Source organism: Ranitomeya variabilis, chromosome 4 (assembly GCF_051348905.1).
Source record: "Ranitomeya variabilis isolate aRanVar5 chromosome 4, aRanVar5.hap1, whole genome shotgun sequence".
NCBI classification, from domain to species: domain Eukaryota; kingdom Metazoa; phylum Chordata; class Amphibia; order Anura; family Dendrobatidae; genus Ranitomeya; species Ranitomeya variabilis.
In genome coordinates this window covers 544,029,020-544,035,193 of record NC_135235.1, presented here as the reverse complement: position 1 = coordinate 544,035,193, position 6,174 = coordinate 544,029,020, and positions in this window count along the sequence as shown.

Genomic DNA, 6,174 nt, shown 5'->3' with positions numbered 1-6,174 from the left:
CTAAAGGTGTGGAGGGTAAATCTGCTACCCAGAGCTTCCAGCTTAACTGAATAAATCCATATTGACAAGCTGGACAAGAAAAAACATAGAAAGAGCTGAACGATTAAGTCCACAATATGTGGACAGCAAAAGAACAAGCAAGGACTTATCTTTGCTGAACTGGTCAGAATATCAGGGAAATCCAAGCAGAGATGTGAATCCAACCAGGAACCATTGACAACTGGCCCAGGCTGAAGGATAGATGTTGTGAATTCCGTTCTCGAACTCCCTCCTGTGGTCATGAATGGTACTTCGGTGAGTTCTGTCCTTGGACTCCCTCTGGTGGCTGTGAGGGGAGCTGCTGGTTCTGAGATTCCTTCCCCAGCTGCCCTCGTTTAGGGCTAGGCTAGGATTCTCTATTTAACTCCACTCAGATCGTTACTCCATGCCAGCTGTCAATGTTCTAGTACTGGTTCAGATCTCTCCTGGATCTTTCTGAGGACCTGTCTACTCCAGCAAAAGCTAAGTTCCGGCTTGTTCATTTGTTACTTATGGTTTTTCTTGCTAAGTTCTAGTCCAGCTTGCTATCATGAAACTGCCTGGCTAGCTGGAAGCTCTGGGGGTGCAGAGTGGCACCACCGCACCGTGAGTCGGTGCGGGGGTATTTTTTGCACACTCTGCGTGGTTTTTGAAGTTTGTTGTGTTGACCGCAAAGATCCCTTTTCTATCCTCAATCTGTTTAGTTAGACTGGCCTCTCTTTGCTAAAGCCTATTTCATCCTGTGTTTGTGATTTCCTCTTAACTCACAGTCAATACTTGTGGGGGGCTGCTTTTCCTTTGGGGAAATTTCTCTGAGGCAAGTGAGGCTTTGTTTCCTTTCTTTAGGGGTAGTTAGCTCTTAGGCTGTGAAGAGGCGTCTAGGTAGAGTCAGGCACACTCCACGGCTATTTCTAGTTGTGTTGATAGGAGTAGGGTTTGCGGTCAGCAGAGTTCCCATTTCCCCAGAGCTCGTCCCGATTCCGTGTTTAACTATCAGGTCATTCCTGGTGCACCTAACCACCAGGTCCATAACAGATAGAGCCAGGATAAATAGCCGAGCCAGAAAGACGATCAGTGGAAGCAGCTGCTGACTGCTAAATCCAAGGAGCAGCAGTTCCACTCAAAACCACCGGAGGGAGCCTAAGAGCAGAACTCACAAAAGTGCCACTTACAACCACCGGAGGGAGCCCAAGAGCGGAATTCACAACAGTTTCCTTCTCATCCTGCCCATTGCCCAGCCACTGATAGATGAGTCTGCTGGTACATTGACCCAGACCACTACATTCCCCTTGCACTCTACACAGCCAGAATCTGACCCTGCTGAAAGTCATGTTCCCCTTCTCGCATACTGTACCACCTTACATGGGGACAAAGATGCAGATGAAAGTGCAGGTTCCTTCATCAGGTGGGGGGGTGGCATACTCATTGGCGACGTCACTGGCACAGGGCCCCTCATAGTACACAAAAGTGTCTCTGCCGATGGGAGGCGCCCCCGCCGTCAAACACACCGCCGTACTTTGAGGGGCCCTGTGCCAGTGCCAATGCGAACGAGTGGGCCCCCCCTGCTTGCTCAGGATCACAGCACTTGCAAAGTTTAAATACTTACCTCTCCCTGCTCCACCGCCGTGACATAGTCTGCGTTTCCTGGGCCGACAAAAAACTTGAACCAGCCCTACCCCCCCACAACTTTAGCCAAATGACCCCCAATTTTCAATGACTATTATTATAAGGTAAATTAAGATTGACAAGCTTAAGTATCAAGAATTGATGTTTTGGCATTAAAATGGGCACTGTAGGTGTTTTCCTGTCCTCCACTCACTGCCGACTTTGATTCCCCATTGACTTGCATTGGTTTTCGTGTTTCGGTCAGCCCCCGACTTTACGCAATAATCGGCCGATTTCACCCAACCCGACTTTTGAGAAAGTCGGGTTTCGCGAAACCCGACTCGATCCTAAAAAAGTAAAAGTCGCTTAACTCTAATCCTGTAGTGTGTGTGGCCTCCACGTGCCTGTATGACCTCCCTACAAAGCCTGGGCATGCTTCTGTTGAGGCGGTGGATGATCTCCTGAGGGATCTCCTCCCAGATCTGGACTAAAGCATTCGCCAACTCTTGGACAGTCTGTGGTGCAACGTGACGTTGGTGGATGGTGCTAGACATGATGTCCCAGATATGCTCAATCGGATTCAGGTCTGGGGAACAGGCAGGCAAGTCCATAGCTTCAAAGCCTTCATCTTGCAGGAACTGCTGACACCCTCCAGCCACATGAGGTCTGGCATTATCCAGCATTAGGAGGAACCCAGGGCCAACCGCACCAGCATATGGTCTCACAAAGGGGTCTGAGGATCTCATCTAGGTACCTAATAGCAGTCAGGTTACTTCTGGCAAGCACATGGAGGGCTGTGCGGCCCTCCAAAGAAATGCCACCCGCCGCCATTACTGACCCACTGCCAAACCGGTCATGCTGAAGGATGTTGCAGGCAGCAGATCGCTCTCCACGGCATCTCCAGACTCTTTCACGTCTGTCACATGTGCTCAGTGTGAAACTGCTTTCATCTGTGAAGAGCACAAGGTGCCAGTGGTGAATTTGCTGAGGTAGCGGTCCTGCTGCTGGATTGTTGCCCTCCTACAGCCCCCTCCACATCTCCTGGTGTACTGGCCTGTCTCCTGCTAGCACCTCCAGCCTCTGGACACTACGCTGACAGACACAACAAACCTTCTTGCCATAGCTCACATTGATGTGCCATCCTGCATGAGCTGCACTACCTGAGCCACTTGTGTGGGTTGTAGAGTCCATCTGATGCTAACATGAGTGTGAAAGCACAACCAACATTCAAAAGTGACCAAAACATTGGTACTGAGATGTGGTCTGTGGTCCCTACCTGCAGAACCACTCATTTATTGAGTGTGTCTTGAAAATTGGCAATAATTTCCATCTGTTGTCTATTCCATTCGATTTCACAGAAGTTTGATTTACTTGGCGTTATATTCTGTTGTTTAAGTTTTCCCTTTTTTTTGAGCAGTGTATATAAATATACTGTAATATATATATATATATACTGTATATATATATATATATATATATATATATATATATATATACTCACAAGACTTTCAATGTTATTTATACATTGCAGTATCTATGAATTACACATTCAACATACCGTAGTTAACAACAGTCCTATATAGTGTTATACTTTTAATTCACCTCTTCTACATTGTTGACCTGGTAACTTTTCTTTCACCCGCAGATTCAGACTTTTTATGTGAGGGTTTTATTTTCCTCTATATAATGTTCGGTATTGGAACAGGGCATTGGACATGTATTACCTCAGTTTGACAAAGTATATGATTTTCGGTAACAGGCACTGATTGTATTTTCCTCCCCATCTGTATAAATCTCAGCACTGGCAGTGGAAACGTTAAGGATCCAGGACTCATTTATAAATCCCATTTTTGACAGAGCAGCTCTCTGCCCTCAGGGTTAGTGACAAATCTCATCAAATAAGACAATTACTCAGGCTTTTCCTGGACAGATACATCATTAAAACCAAATAAATTCAGACATATCTCAATTCCAGATATCCTGACTTTATATTATATGTATGAGAGTGTCTGATAACTCTTCCAATGCCAGGCGCCTTACCAAGGAGTAACACTGTCCATATGCCAAATATCCTGAAATCTTAAAAACATTAAATTTACAACACCTACAGTGATGGATACAAGTTTATGTAGGCCCTTGGGTAACAGTCTGCTTGAGCATTGTTACCCATACCATAAGGGTCATCCCATACGCAATGAGTCTTGGCATTAGACCAGGTTTGCTGCAATGCTTAGACAAACCTTGCATGGGATGGCTACTGCATACCCAAGCTCAAAGAGTATTGCCTTGAGGTGCAGTCCATTATCAATGTTGTGACTTTTGTTCCATGGTAAAAAACAATTGAGAGAATATATTCAGGAGACAAAGGGTTGCAAAGCCGTGTGGCTTCCAGACTTGAACAAAGTCCTGCAGAACTATTTTCAAGGAGAAGAATTGTAGAATGGACAGAATTAGGCAATGCTCCGGATCAGGTGACAAAAGCAGCTTTTGATATAAAAGGTCAGAGAGCAAAAACGACAGGAAATTTGGTGCCAAAAGATGTGAGGAATGTAGGAGAGTGGAGCATAAACGACAAAGGGTTGAAAAGTCGTGCAGCCTCCAGACTTGAACAAAACCCTGTGAAACTATTCTCAAGGAGAAGAGTTGGAAAAGGGACAGAATTAGGCAGTGCCCCGGTTCAGGTGACCGTGACAAAACCAGCCTCCAATGTAAAAGGTCAGCACACCAAAAAAGGAGGGGATTTAGTGACAAGAGAGGTGGCAGATGCTTCTGCTGCAGCTCCCGCAGCTAAGACAGGAGTCCGGGTACCAGCTAGGCCCAGTCCGAGATGATAACGATCAAGCACTGAAGATCAGAGCTACACCGGTCAAGGTCCACACTGCTCTCGTCGACAGTCAAGCACTGAATAACCCAAACAATACTGATCAAGTTTCCTGACCTAGACACTGACAACAAACAAGTGCCAGTCCCCACCGGGAAAGCATCGAAGAGGTCCTGGAAATACCTGACTAGAGACTCCAGCCTGGGCCAGTGATTAAAGGAGACGAGTGAGATGGGCTATCGGTCCTGCACAGACTTACTGTACCAGGCGTAGGCAGAAGGAGGGCTGTGGACCAGACTGTTGTGAATTCTGTTCTTGGGCTCCCTCCGGTGGTTGTTGGTGGTAGTGCAGTTGTCTCTGGGTTGTAATCCAGGGCAGGTGTTTCTGCTGATTGCAGCTTTACTAGGTATTTAGGTGTGCAGGATCCATTAGTCCTTGCCAGTTGTCCATTGTTCTTGGAGGGATTGCATCTCTGTCTGGCTCCTCATGCCCTGCTGTCAATTCAGCTAAGATAAGTGTCTGGTTTTTTGTCTCTGCAGCACACATGCAGGGTGCTTTAGAATTCAGTGCAATTCATTGTGTTTTTGTCCAGCTTAGACTTTGTTTGGATTTTTCAGTCATGCTGGATTCTCTGGAGATGCAGATATACATTCTATGTCTTTAGTTAGATGTGGAATATTTTTATTATCTGCTGTGGATATTTTTAGGGTTTTAATACTGACCGCTTAGAATTCTGTCCTATCCTTTTCTATTTAGCTAGAAGTGCCTCTTTTGCTAAATCCTGTTTTCTGCCTGCGTGTGTCTTTCCTCTTATACTCACAGTCAATATTTGTGAGGGGGCTGCCTATCCTTTGGGGTTCTGCTCTGAGGCAAGATAGAATTCCCATTTCCATCTATAGGGGTATTTAGTCCTCCGGCTGTGTCGAGGTGTCTAGGACGTGTTAGGTACACCCCACGGCTACTTCTAGTTGCGGTGTCAGTTTAGGGTTTGCGGTCAGTACAGGTACCACCTACTCTAGAGAACGTCTCATGCGGCTCCAAGGTCACCGGATCATAACACCAGACGAGGTCCGGCAGATGCTAGAGTGGCTCAGAGAGCATTGATAGACTTTGTAAGAAAAACGTGTGGCTTGTGAGACAGAGCAGTGACTCATCACGTCCCAGAAGGCCACAGAAACTTCCAGAGACTCCTCTCACCAAATACTGGGCTTGTCCCCCCAGTAGAATTAGGTTGGACTGCAGATTCCTGTTGTATAGTAATCCATATATCTCTGTTATATAATTGCTTGTCAAATGCTCTGTAAATATTGTCCTACTGTGATCTGTCATTTTTAGTGATGAGCGAATATACTCGGTACTCGAGATTTCCCGAGCACGCTGGGGTGTCCTCCGAGTGTTTGTAAGTACTCGGGGATTTAGTTTTCAGTGCCGCAGCTGAATGATTTACATCTGTTTCCCGATCGTGCTCGGGAAATCTCAAGTACCGAATATATTCGCTCAGCACTAGTCAATTTCATAGTTTGCCATAGTTCATAGTTTTAATCCTTCCATGGTGCCTCTGACACTTGCTAGGCAGCATAACATTAATGATGTCGTGTGAGCCCGAGTGACTTGGTTACATGCGACGCCTTAACGTGGTGGGGCCTAGTAAACGCAAGAGGTAGCCTGGATGCCAGGCAGAACATCCCAGATGCAGAAATGAAGAATGACTGCTATGCAAATACTGAATG